General features: G+C 43.7%; 1 protein-coding gene across 8 annotated transcripts in view; it reads left to right on the top strand.

The window, feature by feature from the left end:
- STK38 (serine/threonine kinase 38) overlaps positions 1-13,055 on the top strand; it is a 66,461-nt gene that overhangs the window by 7,607 nt on the left and 45,799 nt on the right. For 3 of the 8 annotated variants that reach the window (XM_064285285.1, XM_023546297.2, XM_003403942.4), the window contains exon 1: positions 9,567-9,849. The exons of the other annotated variants lie outside the window; for them this stretch is intronic. The gene's annotated coding sequence lies outside the window, so the exon portion shown is untranslated. Of the gene's footprint in view, positions 1-9,566; positions 9,850-13,055 lie in introns of those variants that run through there. 8 annotated transcript variants of the gene reach the window in all.

Below are 13,055 nucleotides of genomic sequence, written 5' to 3'. Positions count from 1 at the left end.
CATAGCAACACGCAAGCTTCCACTGAGGGATGGTTGGTGGCTGTGCATGGGGCGGATTGGTCAGGAATGGAACCTGATTTTCTTCCTGGAAGGTGTGAGGTACAAATCCTTCGGACAAGCCACGCAGCCAAGGTTTTCTCTGAACCTCTCCCTGGGGCATCTTTAGGCCTCAGAACAAATCACCACTCCCACTGAGGCCCGATATTTGTTAGCAAGGTTAAAAAGATACAATTCTGGACTAACCACCTCCCCTCCTCTGGAAGTCAGGGAGCATGTTGCAGTAGGATTGTTGTCCCCTCCTCTGGAAGTCAGGGGGCATGTTGCAGTAGGATTGTTGTTAGCAGGGGTTAACAAGATACAATTAGTCACTTAGGCTGGGGATATAAAACAGCTGGGAGAGGACGTCTTCTTTGGTCTCCTCAGCTATGGTGTAGGTAGGGCACTGTAAGTTTATGGTTCACCTATGTGGACCTACCTGGCCAGGGAAAGACCAGCAGTAGTTAGGGTCCCATTTAAGCCCATAGCACAATATGAGGTATGTGAGGAAGAGTCATCATTTTTACTGTTACCTGATTGGGGTCCGTGCCCCGGGGCAGTCGAACCAATGAAACATACTCCAAGTCAGAAAGAGAAACTTTATTAGGAGATGACACCAATGGAGAGTACTGCAGCAAAGCAAGCTATCTTTATGGAGTCTAGAAAAGCAATTTCTACATCAGAGTTTACGTATCATTTTTGCAAGGATTACGTAGCCCACAGATGGTTGGATGAGTTTACATCACAAAATGATTAAAAGAAACTTTTATTAAACTAAAGATATGCATGCTAGACATCTGGACTTAAATCTGTATGTTTGTAAGAGGCAAAAAAAAAAACTTATATAAAAATCTCTCACTAGTGGAAGTGTAACCAAACATGGGCTCTTGTCCTGTCTTATTAGTCGATCAAAATGAGAAGGATGCCACGTGACCAGCTGCAAGGGAAACAGTGGAAATGTATTGTTTGTGCAAATTAGGAGCAACGTCGGGGTCCCATGGCCGAAAGACCACGAGCTCCCCAACCCAGGGGACCTGGGAGCTTTTATGTTTTCAAGTCCCCAGGGGCAGGCATTGGCGCCTGAAATCCGAAACTCAGAACCTTGCCATGCCCAAATTAGGAGATTCAGGTGCTGAGTCCTCCTGTTGCAAAGGAAAGGGCTTTTCGCTTTTCACATGGGCTGGGGCACTGCGATGTGGTGGAAAATATCTTCCTTTCCTGCAATGTTCAAGTCTGGGGTCAAGTTCAGGGCCATGGTTCCTCAGGTCCTGTGCGCATGCGCCAAGATCCTGGCTCCAGCCTGTGCGGGATTCTGGCTCCAAATTCAAAGCTGGTTAGGGTTAGAAACCTCGGCTTGCCTGACTACCGGGCGAGGGTCGGGAGAACTGGGCGGGGGGCGGGAGGCGGTTCCCGCGGTGGAGCGGGGAAGCCTCCAAGGCGGCTTCAGAACTGGCCTGCCAAGTTTGGTCTGACTGAGATAAGCAGCAGGAAGGAAGTTACAGACCAAAGGCTCCAGGTAGCCAGCCTTCCTAGCCGCCATCTTGCAGGCGAAGGCCATCTCCCAAGAGAACAAAGAAGAGGAGGGAGACCAAGGCCACAAGAGCCGAGAAGACCCCACACCCAGCTGATGCAGTTAAAAAAAACTTATAGGTTACTTAGAATATCATTACAGTGTTAGTTACGTCAAGCTTTCAATCGCCCACCTTGAAAAGGAGAAAACGTTCCGCGAGGTATTAGGGTCACACCACCCACACAGCTTTTTAGGCGGGACTGCTCATTACGGAACTTTTCAAGTTGTATGTTGTTTGATTCTTGTAAGTAATGAAAACTACTTTCCATCAGGGCTTTGGACCGGTTCTTCCCGGTCCAGTAAAGGCTGAGGAAGTGAAACTGGAACACACTTGAACTGTTAAAATTTGGGTGATCTGGAAAGATCACCGAACAGGAAAAATTACAGGTAGAAGCCCTGCTAGAAACTTAAATCTCCCTCTTAGAAAACAAGGGCAGCATAGGCATTGCATAGCAACCAAATCTCTTTTCCACAGGATTTTGAGCAGAGTCCGAAATAGCAGTACCCCCTCAAAGGTGGTGGCTGATGCTCGGTTTTGAATGTATGTCGTTCTCTACAGGCCTGCCAGGAATTCAACCTCACTCATCAGGCTCCTAAAAGGGCTCACTACGCCTCTTCCTAGTTTCCCATTCCAGGGCTTTAACGTGTAATTTTTCCCATTCTGGTTATCTTTCCAGGCTCCCCAAATTAATAACAATTTGGGTCTGTTCCAGTTTTGCTTTGTAGGTCATGACTGAACTGATGGGAAGCCCCGCATTCCATGTGCTAACATCATCAGAAGGATGCGATTTTTATGGAGCAAACCATGTTAGTTATTGATGCCCTTTTTCTAATGGCTTCCTGGCTCTCTAGAAATTGGATACAACCTGTGAGTGCCACACAGATTCGGAGTATTGTCTTACAGAAGATAATAGGTATACTGGAAGGATGGCAGTGATGGAAGACTTTATGTGCAAGTCATGGAGTAAGAGAGTTAAATCCTCATCTTCATTTAGGAATTTAAAAAAATCTAAAACAGAAAATTTAAGAGATAGCAATGTTATTTCAAAATTAGGTAAGTAGCAGAAGACACAAATAAAGTGTTGAAAGCAGCTGCTTTTGCTGAGTAAATCCAGTGGGAATGGGTGGGGCAGGGTGTTTATGTCTTGTAGATCGTTTGATCTTTTCAAGTAGTACATGCATTAGTTTGATAAAAATAAAATGAACAAGTTATGTGTGCCCAAGGTGAAAAATTTGGAAAGTACAACAAATAAAAGGAGAAAATAATAACCACTCATAATTCTTCCACTCAGAGAAAGCCACTGTGCACAGTTTGGAGGGGCAGTATTATTCAATGAATTTGTTGATTGAGATTAAATTGTGAGAGTTTGAAGATTTAAAAATATAAAGCTTAATTACATATAGTCTATTCATATTTAGTATGATCCCATTATGTGTTTATATGTGTATTAGAGAGTAGTCTGGAGGGATACCCACCAAAATGTTAGTAGTGACCAATGCTGGAACTAGGGTGAAGCAAGTGAGGCACCTAGTGAGGCACAATTTAAGGAGGCACTAATTTTGGCGGTCATGCAAGTGTAGGGGAGGCCCCTGAGAGATGGAGACACCTTAAATTCTACGCCCTAGGTGCCTCGCTTGCCTCCTCCTAGTCTAGGTGCTCCGAAGAACCCATGCTTGCTGGATTATGGGAGCTTTTCCCTTCTTATTTTTCATTTAGATAAATGTTCAAGTTCCTTGCTACTCTAAATGTAGTATCTGGACTAGCAGCTTTAGTATCACCTGGGAGCTTGTTTGAAATGCATAATCTCAGCTCCATGTTCTGAATGAGAGTCTGTATTTTAGCAGAATCTGAGTGGATTTGTATGCATGTTAAGATTAAAGGCCCGCTGGGCTGGCAGGCACCAAGTACAGTTCCTGTCCTTGTATGGAAGAGTATTCAGCGTGTGATGCAACTGATGTGGTTGCCCCGAGTGGATGGGGCACACACTGCCAAGGGGTAAGATGCTTGTGCATTGGAAGGTTGTGGTCCTTGCCAAGAGCCTGAGCCTCAACTCTTTGAAGGAATTGCAAGTCAGCCTGATGGAGAAGCAGGTGATTCCCTTGGGACAAAGAACAATTTGGGGCAACATCTGAAGAGAAGGGAAAGGTTATTGGGTCTGGACCTGGGGAAGAGAGCAGGACAAAAAATGCTATATTCAAGTAACTCAAGTCCCATGGGAATGAAGAATAACCTTGTACAGTATAAGTTGTTTTTTTTTTTTTAACCAAGACCTTAGAGAAAACTGTTATAAAACAGAGAAGCTCAGATTAGGTGAGTTATGTTGTAATTATATAAGGACAGAAACAATACAGAATAGAAAATACAAAGGGACAGCCTTTGTTCAGTGTCCTGATTAATCAGAAGTCCAATTAATAAGGGTCCTGCTACATGTCAGTTCTCCACATAGGTTAGTTAGATTAACTAAAAGAGAACAGCAAAGTAATACATATGATTGTGGCAGATATTATTGGCCAAATAACTCAGCAACCATATTCAACCCCTTTCTTCTCTGCCTGCTTCCATTACAGAGGATAAAAAAGGGGAGTACTGTACTTGCTTTCCCAGCAAGGATGGTGTCTTAGTCATCTAGTGCTGCTATAACAGAAATACCACAAGTGGACGTCTTCAACAAACACGAGTTTATTCTCTCACAGTCTAGTAGGCTAGAAGTCCAAATTCAGGGTGTCAGCTCCAGGAGAAGGCTTTCTCTCTCTGTCAGCTCTGGAGGAAAGTCCTTGTCATCAGTATTCCCCAGTCGAGGAACTTCCCTGTACAGGGTCCCAGGGTCCAAAGGATGTGCTATTCTCCTGGCGCTTGTTTCTTGGTGGTATGAGGTCCTGTTTCTCTGCTTGCTTCTCTCTTTTATATCTAAAAAGAGACTAAGATACAATCTAATCTTGTAGATTGAGTACTGGCTCATTAACATAACTGTCACTAATCGCATCTCATAACATCATAGAGACAGGATTTACAACACATAGGAAAATCACATCATGTGACAAAATGGTAGACAATCACACAATACTGGGAATCATGGCCTAGCCACGTTGACAGATATTTTGGGGGGACACAATTCAATCCATGACAGATGGTCATGTAACACAGTTCTGGCCAATGAGACTTCAGTGGAAGTGTACTGGTATCTTCTGAAAAAGCACTTGCTAGCCCTGGGGACGTAATGGTTATGAGCTTGGCTGCTAACCAAAACGTCCACAGTTCAAATCTACCAGCTGCTCCTTGGATACCCTATAGGGCAGTTCTACTCTGTCCTATTTGGTTTTGGTGTATTGATTTAAGGGAAAGACAAAGCTGGTGCTGCCCTAATCCCTTTCACTGAAGGCAAACATGATGCCTGCAGCTGAGGCTGCTAACTTGTGTTCATGAGACAAAGGCCAAGAAAATCACAGAAAAGATAACCCTGATACCGTTGACACATAAAACAAAAACAAACAAACCCAAACCTGTTGCCATCAAGTCCATTCTAATTTATAGCAACTGTATAGGACAGAGCCGAGCTCTTAACTATTGTGGCATTGAGCCATATACCTCCAAAATTCTTGGTATTTGTGAAAAACAAATCCTTATTTGTTTAAGTCACTATAAGTTATCCGTTGCTTGCATGGAAATGCATTTCCAAATGATATAACTACTGATGCGTAGCGGGCAGTCCTTTATGTTAAATGATACCAGGGTTTTCTCTGATGGGTAATTCTGTGGAAATTTTTTTTTTGAAATAATTTTTATTGTGCTTTAAGTGAAAGTTTACAAATCAAGTTGGTCTGTCACATATAAGCTTATATACACCTTACTACATACTCCCATTTACTCTCCCCCTAATGAGTCAGCCCGCTCCCTCCTTCCAGTCTCTCCTTTCGTGACAATTTTGCCAGCTTCCAACTCTCTCCATCCTCCCACCCCTGCTCCAGACAGGAGATGCCAACACAGTCTCAAGTGTCCACCTGATACAAGTAGCTCACTCTTCATCAGCATCTCTCTCCAACCCATTGTCCAGTCCCTTCCATGTCTGATGAGTTGTCTTCAGGAATGGTTCCTGTCCTGGGCCAACAGAAGGTTTGGGGACCATGACCGCCGGGATTCTTCTCGTCTCAGTCAGACCATTAAGTCTGGTCTTTTTATGAGAATTTGGGGTCTGCATCCCACTGATCTCCTGCTCCCTCAGGGGTTCTCTGTTGTGCTCCCTGTCAGTGTGGGAATTTTAGAGTGGTGAAATTCTATGCACAGTTTGGTGAGTCTATGGCTGTAACTCCTGGCGACAGCACTGAAGTGAAGTCTTGAAGTCTGCATGTCTTTATCATACAATCTGTACAATGAATAAAAATAAAGCAATATTACTGTCAGGAATTGAATTGTGTCCCCCCAAAAAATGCATTGTAAATCCTAACCCCTATACGGTGTGTGTTGGAATTGACTCAGTGGCAATGGGTTTTGGTTTTATACCTGCGGTTATAATCCCATTTACAAACGGGTTTTCTTTGTTATGTTAACAGACTATGTCAGTATAGGATGTGTTTTAAGCCAATCACCTTTGAGATATAAAAAGAGCAGATTAGGCATAAAAAGGCCAGAAGGGATGGGGGAAGACAGATGCCACACCACACGAAGATAACCAGGAACCAAGGAACAGGGACCTTTCCCCAGAGCCCACAGAAGAACAAAGCCTTCCCCTAGAGCTGGCACCCTGCCTAAACTGGGGAAAATAAATGCTTGTTAAAGCCACCCACTTGTGATATTTCTGTTATAGCAGCATTAGGTAACTAAGACAATCACCTTGCCTCCTATTATACATTTTTACCTTCAGAATCCCTGGGGCAAAGGTAACGAGAGTATATTGCATTGGTTAGAGTTTTTAATGCACATCACAGAAACCAACTCTGGCCAATTTATGCAGAAAAAAAATTATTAAAAGGATAAAACCAGTTGCTTTCAAGTTTATTCCAATTTATGGGGACCCTTTTTGAGTTAGCTTTCTTATGTGTTAGGGTAGAACTGTGCTCCATAGGGTTTTTAATGGCTGTTTTTCCAGAAGTAGATCTCCAGGCCCTTTTTCTGAGACCGTTCGGGGTGGTGGCACAGTGCATTAACTTTTTGCACCATCCAGGGACTCCAATTAAAAGGATATTGAAAAAAAAGAAGAAGAAGAAGAAGAAAAAAGTGCTGGGGATAGCCAGAGAGCCAGGCTAAGCGACAAAGCATGCAGGAACAAGGCCTGAAGTCACATTGTAGAGCCTGGTCCAATGAAGGAACTACTGTACCCACCTCTGGGTCCAGACCTTGAAACTGGTGTAGTCAATACCACTGACGGTGGAAGCTCCAGCCAAAAAAAAAAAAAAAAAAGCCATAGCCATATCAGCTTCTAGAAAGTGTATGGAACAGCCACCAACCTTTCCAGAATGAATTCAGAGTAGTCCTTCCAGGCGGAGACATCAGTGAGGGAAGCAAGACACTCATCTTGGGTGTGAGATTTAAGGAGGCACCAAACAACTCGGTAATCAAACAATATTTTAGAGCAATATTTCAAAAAAGTAAAATTAATGCAAAAAATCTATTTCGAAATATTCAAGTTTAAAATAAAGGCAGGATCCTACAGGACCAAGAGTAGGCAGAGGCAAATGAGGGCGAATTGTACCAGTGCATGGTTGGATCATCCTCATTTCCACCTCAGAGTCTGGAGTGGGTGTAAGGGATCGGTAGCACCTAGGTTTTGTGCCCACAACCAGGCTGCGAGGGAGTCTACGAGAGAGGATATCTGGAGGTTTTGTTAATAGAAAGTGGGCTCTACTTCGTAAGTAGATCCCCTACACACATGAAGGGGATTCAAATATTGGGTGGCCAAAAACAGTGAGAAATGTCCAGTCCATTTACTGGAATCATAGTCAAATGTCACCCTTTGGGTCCACTATATTCTGGTTGAGCTATTTTGAAGAAAACCTCGGTGTTTATGAGAGTAGGGTACAGACAATTTGAGTATAAAGAAAAAACAAAATATTGCCTTCTATTTGATTCTGACTCATGAAGACTCATGTGTTACAGAGTAGGACTGTTCCATAGGGTTATCTTGGCTGTAATCTTTATGGAAGTAGATCATCAGGCCTTTCTTCTGTGATGTGAACGGATGGGGCTGAACTGCCAATCTTTGGGTTAGTAGTCTCGAGGGGAGAGAGTGAAACGCTTCTTCTGAAACTGCAGAGAATCCCAGGAAAAGATAAGGTTTGAGCTGGGCTTTGGAAGAATCCAGGAAAAGCAGAAAAAACATTGGATTTGCAATCAGGAAATGGAGTTCCCTGCTTGGTTACCAATGGAGGAAAAAAAACCCCAAAAAACCAAAACCCAAACCCATTGCCATCTGAACTGCCCCATACGGTTTCCAATGAGCGGCTGGTGGATTTGACCACCACCAGCCTTTTGGTTAGCAGCTGAGGTCTTAACCACTGTGCCATCAGTACTCCACTCTTACTCAGCTTACTAGCCGTGTAAGTCACTTAGCTTCTCTGAGTGTTGGTTACTTTATCTCTAAAATCTCATCACCTGTGACCTGCCAAAGAGCTGAGATTAAACAAGTGAAAAGGGTTTGCAAACTGTAAATCACTATGCAAACATCTCACACTGTTATTCAGTTGTTAAGGATGGTAGGACTTTGTCAAAAGGCCTTGGGGGAGAAGGGCCTCTGGATAGAGAGAATGAAAGGTGAAGAGTTTACTATATGAGGCTAAACAAAAGGAAACTGGGGCTTTGAAGTCTAGAAAGACGAAAGCAGTCAAGGCAGGCCTCTGTTTTAAGATCACTAAAGAAACAAAGCCTGGACTCCAAACTCGATGGATAAAAATCAAGCCCTGTGGTTTCACACACAGTTACAAGAGCATGAAGCACCATTAAAACAAAAAATCTATTGCTATGAGTCTATTTTTATAAGTCTATTCAGACTCATAGTGACACTATAGGACAGAGTAGAACTGCCCCACATGGTTCCCAAGGAGCTCCTGGTGGATTTGAACTGCCAACCTTTTGGTTAGTAGCCATGGTTCTTAACCACTATGCCACGAGGGTTTCCATGAGGCACCACAGCATCACAGAATACCCAAATGATTTGTGCAGAAGCTTATTTTTTTCTCTACTCGGCCCCTTTTAAGGCAGACAGGGATCATGTCTTACTCATCTTTGTTTCCAGGAACCTGACACTTCCACGTCTGTGGCACTGTGCTCCATTTTTAAGGAATGGGTGAGCACTCAAAGGCTAGTCAACTTGAGGACCTTTCTACCCCTAAAGATAGTACATACTAAGCTGTTGGGAGGCCTTGAAAAGCAAGCTCTTTTATGCACACTGGGACACCCTCAAGGTGACAGACGTCCAAACATATGAGAGCTCACCTGATCCCAGGTAGTGTGTTAATCCTTACTTTTAGATAGAGTAGGTGGGGCCAAGGTCTTCAGCAGACCAGTTGCTACAATAGCCAAAAATCAAGGGGGGTAACAAACTACGCATGTGATAAAATTTTACAGACTTATACACATACACACCCACACACAAATGAATGCACGAAAAACTGGTTAAGTCCGAGGGAGGGGATAATCTAGTTAGTTGTATTTTGGTTAATTGTTCCAATTTCCTGTTTTGAGAAGGTAGCATAGTTACATAAGATATAAAGAGAAGCTGGGTGGGTGATGGGTTTGAGGTCTTTACTAAACTTGCAAGTTCCTGTGAGTCTATAATTATTTCAAAATAAAAAGTTTAAAAACAGAAATCAAGAGGAACGTCTTCCCAGCCCATCGCAGCCGGTGACCGCCCCATACTTCACACCTCATCTGCAGGGGGACAGAGGGGAGGTTGCCTGGATGGGTTGGGCGAGGCCGCGCACGCGCAGGCCGGCAATCCGGGCTGTGCCGCCGGGAAGTCGCGCATGCGCAGCCCCGGCTCCTGGCCGCCGCGGCAGCCCCTCTCCGCAGCGGGGGACAGGGCTGCCTTGGACCCTCCGCCTTGCCGTCTTTTCCGGCAGTTGAGGCGCTTCCTGTTGTCCTCACTTGCAACCGTTCCTCGGGTGTTGTCTTAGAGTCCCTCGCGCGTTCCTTCTCCTCCAGCGCGCTGCTGCAGCCGCTGGGGCTTCGCCTGTCCGCACGTCGAGACCGCTGGCGGGACCGGCGTCTGGGCTTCCCGCCGCCCGCAGCCCGGCCTCTGCCCGGGGATCTGGTGAGTGTCTTGCTGCGGCTGCCTCCACTCCACCCCAGGCTTTTTCATCTCCTCTTCTCGCTAAAAAACAAAACAAAACAAAAAGCAAACCCGTTGCCGTTGAGTCGATTCCGACTCCTAGCGACCTTATGACCCTTCTCGATGGCGCCCTCTTTTTAGCCGTGTCCTCTTGTCCCCGCAGCCCATCTCCTCAGCCTCCTGTCTTTTTCCCTCCTTTCGGCCTCCAGAGGCCCTTTGTCGGGCCTCTCCACGCTTTCCCACCCAGTCCTTTCTCTTCCTCCGTGCAGTTGGGGCGGGGAGCCAGCCTCTCCTTTCTGTGTTGCCAGCTTTGTTTGCTCACTTTCACCGCTCCGACCCCTCCGGGAACACAGTCATCACCAATTTGCACCTCCTTTTCCTTTTCCTGGGATTTAGGAACCTGGGAGCAGAGATGCCAGGAATCTGGGAGCCAGGCAGAAAGGTGGAAAGCGCACATGGGGTCTGGTACTTTTGAGTGTTCCTCCCTCCCCCGGTTAGTCTTAGGATACTGGGCTTCAGATAGTCTTAAGATCTCAGGAAAGTGCAGTGCAGACTCTTAAGAAGGGAGTGGAGAAGGAACATAGCTAGAGGAAAGGGAAAAGTCCATAAGGATTTAGAGGAAAGTCAGTGTCACAGGTAGTTCGCAGAACGGCTAGCAGAGAGACCACATATCTCAATTGCACTTGTGAAATAACTGAAAGATACGAAGAGAAACTTGTTCTTTTTCAAATGTACAGAGGAAGGTTGGAATGAAGTAGTCCCTGTGCCTCCTCTCCCTTTCAGCTCAATTGCCTCTGATTTAGCTAAGCAGTAGATGTGGTTTCCCCAAGCATAAAACAACAGCCACAATTACAGGCTCCTCTTCTTACCCCAAACATTACTTATCAGCTTCCTAATAAGAGGAAAAGGACTTTTCTCCAACTTTGTACAACCCTACACCTCATCACACATACGTACTCTCAATTCCTACAATGGAGATCAAAAATGAGTTTTTTCCCGAGTAAATATATTTTCTAAGGTGCTTATTAAGTGCATGGCACTGAGCATGAGTTGGGATAAGGATATTAAAAAGAGTCTAAGACAGAGTGCTTGCTTTCCAGTGGTTTATAGCCCGGTAGAGGAGATTGTGACTCTTGAGTCTTGGCTCCAGTGTCGAATTGTCCAAAAGAAGTATTAGATTGTCAGTTACAAAGAAATAAAATATTGGTGAGGGAAAGCATGTTTATTGAGATAACAGAGTACCATCATAAAGCCAAGCAGACGACCAGTCACAACTACCAGAATGAATAAAACAATGGTTTCATTTGACCTACTTTTGTGTTCGTGATCCCTACCCCTGACTTTTATGGGGATCACATCCACCTCCTTTTGTTAAATTTTTAAAGTTTTAAACATTTCTCACCTATTATTTCCTAATTCTGCAGAGTTGAAGGAGAATGAAACCAATAGGTTAATGGCCTCCAGTAATGTGTAGGTCACGGTGTGAAGGCTTGAATTATCAAAAGCCCTGACATAAGAAGTACTTTGTTGGTCCAGCAAACCTGTGAATCACTACAGGGCAATAGTAATTGTGTGTTTTGATTAAAGGATATTAGAATTAGATTAAACATTTTATGAGAGGAGGAGTAGGAAGTTTGAAGAAAGGTCAAAGGGAAGGACAGTGCAATCTTTGCACATTAGAGCCTGTATGTGAAGGCTGAAAACCACTCTTTTAGAATATTTGTTGGCTTGATATATGGTGCAAATGATCTCATTTTGTTGTTGTATTTTTATGTTGAAGTAATTTTAGTTTTTGTAAATACATGTATTTACATTTTAAAGCTGAAATTACATTTTAACAACTGGAGTATATATATATGTATATGTAAAGGGTCTCCAGAAATTATCATCCAGGGGAGGAATACAAAGCCCTCACTTGCCTCTGACTTGTTTTTAAATTTGGGTTGAAAATTTCTTCATCAAACGCATTTAAAGTGCATGTGGTTTTCATTGTGGGTGGAGGGGGTACAGGCTGACAAATAAGGAACCACACCCAAGCTTCATAAACCAGAGTTTTTTTAAAAAAATTCTTCCGTCTACTGATACTCTAAAAACATTTGAGTTTGCGTTGGTATCACTAGAAACTTCCTCATAAAAAATAACGATATTTTATAGTAAGATAGCTTCAAATGCAATGTCTTGAATTTGTCATTATGAATCATTTTGGCATATCATGAATCAAAATGCTTGATTCTGAAGCAGAGCCTTGATATTGACTCTCTTTGCTTTGAAGGGATTATTTCTTTTTTTTTTTTTTTGCAGGGATTTTTTTTGCCTGAATATCTTGGTGGCGCAGTGGTTAAGTACTTGGCTGCTAACCGAAAGGTTGGCAGATCTGACCCACCAGCGCCTCATGGGGGAAAGATGTGGCAGTCTGCTCCCTTAAAGATTACAGCCTAGGAACCCTATGGGGCAGTTCTACTCTGTCCGGTAGGGTCACTCTGGGTTGAAATTGACTCTATGTCAATGGGTGTGGTTTAGTTTTTATTGCCAATGCTGGAGGAAGTCAGGGTTGATGAACAGTTTGGTCAAGTGTGACAATATAGGTTGGCAAAAATACCTGGGCAAAAATGAGGTGTTACATTTAGGGAAAAAACAATAAGCAACCTAAACTCTTTGCTATCAGTTTTTTCATATGTAAAATAAGAGAGTTAGGGTCCCTTGTTTTTTATTTCATTATGGTGAGTATATAAATATGGGAGTCCCTGGGTGGTACAAATGGCTCATGCGCTCAGCTGCAGACTGCAAGGTTGGCAGTTCAAGTTCACCCACAGATACCTTGGAAGAAAGGCCTGGCGATCTGCTTCCTAAAAGTCAGCAATTGAAAACTCTACAGTTCTACTCTGACACACATGGGGTCTGTGAGTCAGAATCGACTTGACAGCAACTGGTTAGGTATACAATTAACAAAACATATGCCATTTCAGTATTTTTTTTAACATGTACAATTCAGTGACATTAATTCATTCATCATGTTGTCCAGCCATCAGCACTTTTTCTATATTTTGTCTTTATGCTTGACAGAAGTTCAGTGCCCCCTAAGCAATGACTGCTTTCCCCATTCTTCCCACTAACAAACTTTGGTCTCTACACATTTGCCTATTCTGTGGATATTTCATATAAGTGGGATCATGTAATATTTGTTCTTT

The sequence above is a fragment of the Loxodonta africana genome, chromosome 1 (assembly GCF_030014295.1).
Source record: "Loxodonta africana isolate mLoxAfr1 chromosome 1, mLoxAfr1.hap2, whole genome shotgun sequence".
Classification (NCBI taxonomy): Eukaryota; Metazoa; Chordata; class Mammalia; order Proboscidea; family Elephantidae; genus Loxodonta; species Loxodonta africana.
The sequence above is the reverse complement of the archived record's forward strand: the minus strand, read 5'-3'. Positions and strand labels throughout refer to the sequence as shown.